Here is a 9,146-nt window from a genome sequence, read left to right as displayed (position 1 = left end):
GAATGAAAGCCTTAAATCGGATTCACGTGGATGGAAGTAGCTGAGTATAGAAATGAATACAAGATCAATGCTAGCAATGAACTCACACTTCCTGTAGTGTCTCTTATGCATTTGTTGACCAAAGAAGAGATTGTTTCACTTGTAGAAATTTTACTGGTGCCTGAATTTCAGAAAGGTAAATATTTAAGCAAGATAAAAAATCACTGGCAATAAAAATTGGATGCTTCTAAAGCCACTGGTAAAAGCCTCATCAATATTCAAGTGAAAATAGAATGCTTTCCTAAGAAGCAAAAAAACACCCCTTCTATATCAGCCACAGTTTGACAAGAAAAGCAGTTCTTACTTCAGAAGTTTTCGGAATCTGAAATGAAAATTTTTCAAAAAAAGAAAGAAAATTAGAAAATAGAGCAAGAAATCCCTATGCATTGGTCATATCAGGAAAATGCTGATAGGCAATACATCTTGTTTGACCCTGATAACCTCTGATCAAAATTTAAGTGGTTCTCTATAGAAATCACTATATTGTAATTATTTTCTCAAAAGACTCACAATTATTTAAATGGCATAAGATTCAGCACTGTTATTCCCAGAATGAAAATACTATTATCAGAATAAAAATAATATTTTTTCTAGAAATATCAGTACAATAGGCAGTTGTACCAAATCAAAATAATTTAAAAGTTAGTACATCTGGTGCTTAAAATATTTTTGTGCACAGCATGGAAGAACACTAAGCTATGTAAACGGCTACATCTAAGAATATTAATAAGAAAAGTATTTGATTGGTGCTCTTCAGTAATATCAAGACCAAGACCATCTTGATAACTCTTTTCTTTTTTTTTTTTTTGGACTCTGCTGGTTTTAGCTACAATCCAAAGAACAGAAATTTGGCAAATCTATTTCCAAGGGCCTGGAGTGCCAGGACAAGGGAGAATGACTTCAAACTGTTAGAAAGCAGGTTCAGATCAGATTTTGGGAACGAATTGTTCCCTGGGAGGGTGGCAGGCCCTGGCCCAGGTGCCCAGAGCAGCTGTGGCTGCCCCTGGATCCCTGGCAGTGCCCAAGGCCAGGTTGGACACTGGGGCTGGAGCAGCCTGGGACAGGGGAAGGTGTCCCTGCCATGGCAGGTGGTGGCACTGGCACTTCCCCTTCCCCTTCCCCTTCCCCTTCCCCTTCCCCTTCCCCTTCCCCTTCCCCTTCCCCTTCCCCTTCCCCTTCCCCTTCCCCTTCCCCTTCCCCTTCCCCTTCCCCTTCCCTTTCCCCTTCCCCTTCCCCTTCCTTTCATTTCTTCTTTTTACATTTCTATTTTCCATTCCATTCCATTCCATTCCATTCCATTCCATTCCGACATCCATATGAGAGAAAGATGTGTTGCTACAAGGCCATGCAAAACTAAAAGTGTGACATATTTACAGGATGGTTTAACCACCCCAAACAAGAGCTACAAATTGTTCTTTGGACTCTGAACTCCTTTTTCACCCAGAAAAACCTTGCACAGACATGAGAACACTTCCCACAGAAGGATGTTTTCCTTTTAAGATCGTTCTGCCCACATAGAATTGTGATTCCCCAGGTTTGAAAATACTCACCAATTTTGGATTTTTATTAATGTGCATGTTTCTTCTGCTTGGAAATCTGTGCAATGAAATTCCTTAGAATCTAGATGTGAGTATCAGCATAAATCAGTTTGAGTGTTGATGTGTCCTAACACTTACAAGCAAGTTGAATTCTCCAGTAAATCCACTCACTCCCTCATCTCTTCAAGGTGCCCATAAACCAGCTGCCATCAGCACAGCGCCTGGAAGGGCAGATAAGCAGCTCTGTTTGTGACACTGCAGCCAGCAGCTTTCTCCAGGAACCCGAATCTGTCACTTCAGCCCAATGTCCATCTTCTTGCCACTTCTTGACTTCCTACCCCCAGGCGATGCTGCAAACACGGCAACCTGGACTGGGACTTGCTGTCCCTCAGCCTGGCCTGGCTGGAAATGGAGCAGCTCAGAGAAAAGAGCAGAACCAATCCCAAGAATGCAGTAGGGTAAACACATACAAACATAAATCTACTCCATGTTTACTGTACAGCATTATAGAAGATTTTTAAAAAAATATGTCAAATTCTATGTGATACAGCCAGTGGAAGATGCATGATATTGTAATTATTTTCTCAAAAGACTCATGATTATTTAAATGGCATAGGATTCATCACTAAGTGATATTCCCAGAATGAAAATATTATTATCATAATAATAATAATCTTCCTAGAAACACCAGTACAATAGAGAGTTTGTACCAAATCAAAAGAATTTAAAAATTAATACATCTGGTGCTGAAAAGTTTGAAGTTAAAGGGAAATGTTACCTGAGTTCAAGGTCAAGGCATGCTGCTGAGGACACTTAGCACCATTTGAAGAGCACCTGATACTGACTATTATCAAAAACTGGCAGACTTACAAAACTTCATTCCTTCACATTTTTCATTCCTTTCAGTGGCATTTCTGGTACAGACCATTCTGGTTCCAAAATACCAGGAATTTTCCTCATTTAAGGTCTTTTTAGAGAAAAGATTTAGTAAAAAACACTTCATATTTCCTGTGCCTTTGAAGACATGGAGAAATGTGTTGAGAACTGGATACACTAAGACTTTACTTCCTTGTTGGGGCTGGTGCCTAATCAACATTTGAAAAGTTTCTTTCCACAGAAGTTTTAAAGTTTTATGTGTAAGATTTAGCAATTTCTTTCAAGGCCAGGTTGGATGAGACTTGGAGCAACGTGGTCTAGTGGAAAGTGCCCATGGGCGGAGGTGAAATGGGGATGAACTTTAAGGTCTCTTCCAGCCCAAACTAGCATGTGATTCTATAATGCAAGATGAAAGAATTTAACCTTTTCTGGGGGGGATTATTTTAATTTCATGTCAAATTTAAATAATACTTGAAAAATATAGAATATAGAAAAAATTTTCAATGTGTAAAATTACAGATCCATGCCAACTTGCATGAATCCCATAGTACATTTGCATTTACATTCTTAATCGTTTATGTCTGTTTAAAAAGGACCTTTTGGATAACCCACAGCTGCAGAAATGGCAAGAGCATTTGGAAATGTATATGTGACAATCAAAAGAATAATAAACGAGGTTCAATTTGGCCAAGTACTGGTCCTGTTATTAGAACAAAGAACTCCTGAAGTTAGGACAGCCCTGGATGTGTGTGTGGGGTCTTTATATCTAACAAAGTGACTTGGAAGCACCCAAAACATTAAGCTGAGATCCCCAAGGAAATTTCCACAAATAGAAGCAACCAATATTTATTCACTGAGCTACTTATTTTCCATGAAACAAACAAATAGCTCAGTTTAAATAAAAGGCCCATGAAGAGTTGCTTGGCCAGCTGCCATCAAGAGGGGGAATTCCTGACCTGGAGATGGGAGGAGTGATCTCTGCAGGCATTAAAGGTACAACATTTGTCATGGAAAGGTAGCAGACCCTAGTACATAGGGAATATTACACCACACACAGTCTAGGTTAGTTTGCCTCTTATTCCCCTGCATGTCTCAGAGATTCTTTACAAAGGCATTTTTCTCACAGGAAATCTGAAAACTGAAGCCTGCTCAGTAAGTTTCTTGCCTTCTGTGATTGCTTGGCTCTCATTGCAATTGAGGTAACTAGCATTTCACACCTGCCATTTTTTAATGATACTCTTAAAATCCCTATCAGCAATCATTTTGTGGCTTTGCTAATCACTGTTCTAATGGCTGGATTTCTGTAATGCTGGAACCAGTCTTCCTTTGGTATACGCACACAGCAAAAACCTCTCAAAATAGTCAAAAGAGACATAAAACTGGAGGCAGTTTTTCATCTCTGTAAAATGAGTTCTCAAAGTATTTTAATTCTTGCCATTCTACAAAGCACAAGATCGACACAATTACAACAATTTAATATACAGAAGACGTGGAATAAATTCTGCTTCAGGAATTTCTTGTGATTCACCTAATTGGGATTTGGAGTGCTTAATCACATTTCTACTACAGTGATACTCCTATCAGCTGTGTTCTATGTTCTCCATTTTATTTGCTTCCTAGGAATGCAAAGCATTCTTAGTAGCTGTTTTATAGAAACTTGCTGCTCCATTGTCTCACAACAAGAAGTATTTTTGACAAAACCCTGTTGTGTACAAGAAAAGTATTTTCCTCCAGATGATCAAACCCATAGGAAGACATGAGGTATTCTCTCAGTATATTTTCCTTCCTCCGTTCAGTCTTTCTGTGAGGTGTTATTTTTGATAATAATCTCATGTTCAGGCTATGGGAATTTGTACTTTGGCTCATTTATGAAAACAGAAGTTGCATGAGGGCTTGAGGGAGCCTGAGCCATGCTAAGGTGAACAACCATTTGACCTCTGATTTATGCTGTGAGTAACAGGAACATTTTTCCAGGTGATCCCTTAGTCTTATTTTCCTATTATGCTTCCATAAATCTTTGCAATAGCTTTTCTAAAGATGAAACACTATGCAGCTTCTGTTGAGAAAATAATAGGAGGTTTGCACACCATGGCTGGTGGAAACACCATCAACCCACATATCATCTCTGCAATATTTTTACTGAAATTGTCTGCAGCTGGGTTATTTGAGTACAATTTATTTTCACAAGCCATCATTTCAGGCAGTTTCAGATGGCTTTTAATGCACATTAGTGACATTGCCCTGCGTTAATTGCAGGTATTATATTTATTTCTTTTATTTCTGTGCTGCTATTCCCAGGTTGGAGGGGACATCACAGGATCACATCCTAGATAAGGCTGGGAGGGACCTCTGGACATTCTCTAACCCACCCTCCTGCACAGACCAGGGTCAGACAGAGAAGGTTGCTCACAGCTGCTTTCAAGTCAGGTTTTTGGTGTCTCCAAGGATGGAGAACCCAAAATGCCTTTGCACAACCTATTGAAAGTTTGGTTGTCCTCACAGTGGAAAGGTTTTTCCTTGTGTTTAAATGGAATTTCCTGTATTTCAGATTGCTGAGATTACCTCTTCTCCTTTCACTTCATACCACTGAGAAGGGTTTGGCTCAATCTTCCTTCCTACCCCCATCAGGTATTTACACATTCCTGCAATGTTCACAATTGCCATTAGCAAAAGATAAAGTGGAAGGAAAAAAATAACTGGAATTTCAATTGCTTTAGCTTCTTCCTGCGTCGTTGATTTATTTTACTCCTTATGGAACAATTTTACATAGCAGTACTGCCTGCAGACCTGACATAGGCTGGAGTCTCCTCTAGGCTGGAGGCTCCTCTGGGTTGGAGGAGAATAACAATTCCTCCTCTCTTATTCTGTGGAATAAACACAATTGTAACACAGACTGAATTAACTTCTGAGAATAAAGGCAGAGTTCCACTCCTTATGCCTTTATGGCAGTGAGAAGTTCCTATGCTCTTTCTCACCAGGTTGAAAGAATACGCAAATAAGAGGAGCCTCAATTTCCCCTCTGCACAAAGAAGATTTTGACAACAAAATAACACCTTCTTCCATGAATTTTCAAATTTTCTATCAGAATAATATATTTAAATTCAATTTATAAATGAGTTAAAATAGCAAAAAGGCAGAGAATGGTTTGGTACCAGAAAATAAGGAATACAGAAGGAACTTCAGGTATTTTAGCAGCTTGCTCACTGTCCTCTACCCCTACAGTGTGATGAGGGAGAAAATAGGAAGAACTAGGGTGGGAAGACTTGTGGGTCAAAATAAAGACAAGGAAATCACTTTCAAGTATCCCTGAGAGGAAACTAAACTCCCACCCTGAAGCTTCTCTTTTCCAGGCTGAACAATCCCAGCTCTCCCAGCCTTTCCTCCCAGCAGAGCTGCTCCATCCCTCTGCTCCTCCTGGTGCCTCCTCTGGGCTCTCTCCAGTAACTCCAAATCTTATGCAAGAACAGGAAGGGTCTTGGTGGATAAAACCAGGAATATTCACCTCTTGTTACAGGGGCCAAGCCTAGCCAAGTCATGTGATTTACAGAACCCTGAGCTACTTAAAATTATTTTTCTTTACTCTTCTGACAAGTTTCTGTCTGTACTATCTACTTCAGCTGTTTTGCAGAGGTGCAGCTCAGGGTCACTTGAAGAAGCAGGGCAAGACCAATAATGACCTCACAGCTGTATTGTGCAGGCTGCAAGGAAAGCAGAGAATTTGTATCCAAAATCCTGAAAATTTCACATAATGACTTAAAGTTCTAGTGCAAGCCTGCATTTTAAAAGACTGAAAAAAAAAAAATCTCTGCTTTGGCATATGACACTAAAACTTTGAATTTCAGCATTTCTTCAAAGGCATTCACACATATAGTGGGAAATAATTCTGTGCATATTTAGTGAGCATTTATAGCAAGAGTCATCACTTCTATTCTCTGTATCATCACAATATTCATTACAATGAATTTTAGTCTAGACAGATTTTTTTTCCTCATGATTAAAAATGTTTATTCATAAAATAATTTAGTTTCACATTTGGGAACTTTGTATAATTCATTTGCATTAAATTACAGTTTTAGTGTCTTTAAAAAGAGAATACTTATTTTCTGTATATCCATCTCTTACAATAGGACTTGAATATTTAGGTAGCTATCCTTTATAGCTGCTACCACCTTGGATTTCAGTGTAATTTATCAGGCTTTGTAAAAGTATTTCTGAAATACCTTGATTAAACAAACATTCCATTGCTAGATTAATCAGAACTTTCATAATATTTCCACAGAATATTTATTTGAATTAGGACGGGTTTTAACTAAGGTTACTTCATGATCAAGGACTGGAATAGGCATTAATAAAACAATGAAATACTTGACTGCTTTTTCTCTGTGCTTAGACATTATTGCAGCTCCTGCTGACTAGATTAGAAGTGGTGTTAAAGAACATTTAGATTAATGAAACAACATGTAAATTCATGGGAGAATATATCAATAGAAAAACCACACAGTTATCACATAATCTGTTCTTGTACTTGCCCATTAACACAGATTTATTGTCTTTACATAAATGAATGCAAGTGTGCTTGACTCTAAAGGCTTGGACCAAAGATTCTTGACTTCAACAGAAAACTCTTGTGACTTCAAAGAGCTTTGCAGCAGAGTTTATGTCATCTGTGAAATAAACCTCTCTTACAAAAAGATATTCAGCATCATATCTTCTAATTTAGACTCCAACTATTATCCTTCAAAACAGGCTTTTGTGCTAAAAGCAGATCTGATAATTAACTCAATTGGACACTTGACTGTTTTCAGAGTACTAGTGGTCTCTGCCTGTTCAGAACAAGGCTTGAGTCCAGGAGATCCAGAGACAGCCCTGTAACACTGCTGGCAAGTAGGGACACCAGGAATGAAGTCACAGCCTGTTCCCAATGGATAGAAACACACTCTGTTGAAGAAATAAACATCCCCCACAATAAGGATGCTTTTGAAAAGTTTAAATATACACTGACAAAGGAATACTCCTGGTTTGGAACAGTTTATACCTAAATTATTTGTAAGAAAGCTCACCACCCCAATTAAGGTTCTTTTTTAGGCCAAAGACAATGCTTTTGTTAATCTGTAGCAACAGGACATGTTTACTATGGGGAAAAAAATCACACAGACTCAATTTTCTTCATCATGGAAAAAGCCCATTCTTTATTCACGTAACTCCTTTTTATACAGTTTTACAGACCTCATGTGTGACTCCACTTGGTCAGGAGCTTTCTTGCCAATTATTTTATTGGTTAATAACAAGTTGTTATCCTGTATTGACTGGTCACTGAAACCCCCCGTGTGTGAAGGAAAAGTTGCTTGTGAGAGATAGTTTTCATTTTTCTATCTGACAGTGTAAAAACAGTTTATACAGGTGCTGGTTGTTTTTCACTCAGGAACAGATTGTTATATTAACCAACTGCTCACACCAGGATTGCTTTCACATGGGAACTTGCAAAGTGCTAGCTTGCCTTAGAAGAAATAGCCAGGGCAGGCCTGATCTTATTATCCTATTAGATTATTAGCAGTTTATTAGCCCTTATAGATTTGTCATGTGTCCTCTGCTGTCTCAGTGATCCAGGGCAATATGAAATGTTGCTGACAAATAAATTCTGACAGCCAGTGCTGTACAGTGATTCTGACCATCAGCCCCAGATTTCCCACAAGCTCTGAGGTGCAGCCAGCACTGGACACCCATTTTTACCGACCCAAAGCAAAGGACAGCCTTTTCTTACTCTTTTTAATACTTACACAAGTTCAGATCACAGAACTCTGCAGTTCTGCTTTATTCAAGTGATTCTCTTTTTAGGAAAAATTGCCCTGCATGCCACATAATTGCACTGCTCGGTGTGGCCGAGGAACTGGATTTGGGCTATAAATAAGATACAGTCATCATGAATATTTTCCCGGCTAATACTCTAAAATAAGCCTACAACTTCATCCATTAGCGTTCCTCTCTACAGAAGAAGGGAAATGCAATCAAAACAGAAAAGGAAAAAAATAGTCTTGGCTTTGGGGCATCATTGTTTTAGCTTGGAATCAAAAACAAGAAACTATCAACATTCTAGGACTGTAAATCACCTTAAATTGTGAGTAACATCATAGACTTGGGTGCCAATCTTGCTTCATATTTTTATTCCAAAGGCCTTATTTCCATCAATTCACTTTTTAGTGCCTTAGGTGAAGTGTTCCCAATGTGAAAGCATTTACCTTTGACCAGATGGAAATGCACACCCATTGCTGTCAGATTTCTCTCGTCTTAAACACCACTGTGAAAGGATGTAAAGAGACTGTTCTCCATTCAAACTCTCCTATCCACTTCCTTTTGGCTTTCTTAGTTGACTTTGAGGAAGAAAATTGCTTAGCTTATTTTTTAGTAATTAATTATATACAAGTGGCCTTTTTCTCCTCCTCCCCACACTAAAAAAAAAAGTATTAGTGCTGGAAATTGCTGTGTGCTTTATTTTTTCCAATATACTCATTGTAAATCTTAAATTCATTGATCCCTTCTCCAAGCAGTGGCAAATTGTGATATATTTCTCTATTACTTCCTGTCACTTTTAGCTACAGATAAATATCTCAAGAGCTTGAAACTGATGGTCTTAAAAAGCAGATGGGGATCTTTCTTCTAATGGCAGGGGTGTTTGCTCTCACAAAAAATCTCACA

This window comes from Lonchura striata, chromosome 13 (assembly GCF_046129695.1).
Source record: "Lonchura striata isolate bLonStr1 chromosome 13, bLonStr1.mat, whole genome shotgun sequence".
Taxonomy (NCBI): domain Eukaryota; kingdom Metazoa; phylum Chordata; class Aves; order Passeriformes; family Estrildidae; genus Lonchura; species Lonchura striata.
The sequence above is the reverse complement of the archived record's forward strand: the minus strand, read 5'-3'. Positions refer to the sequence as shown.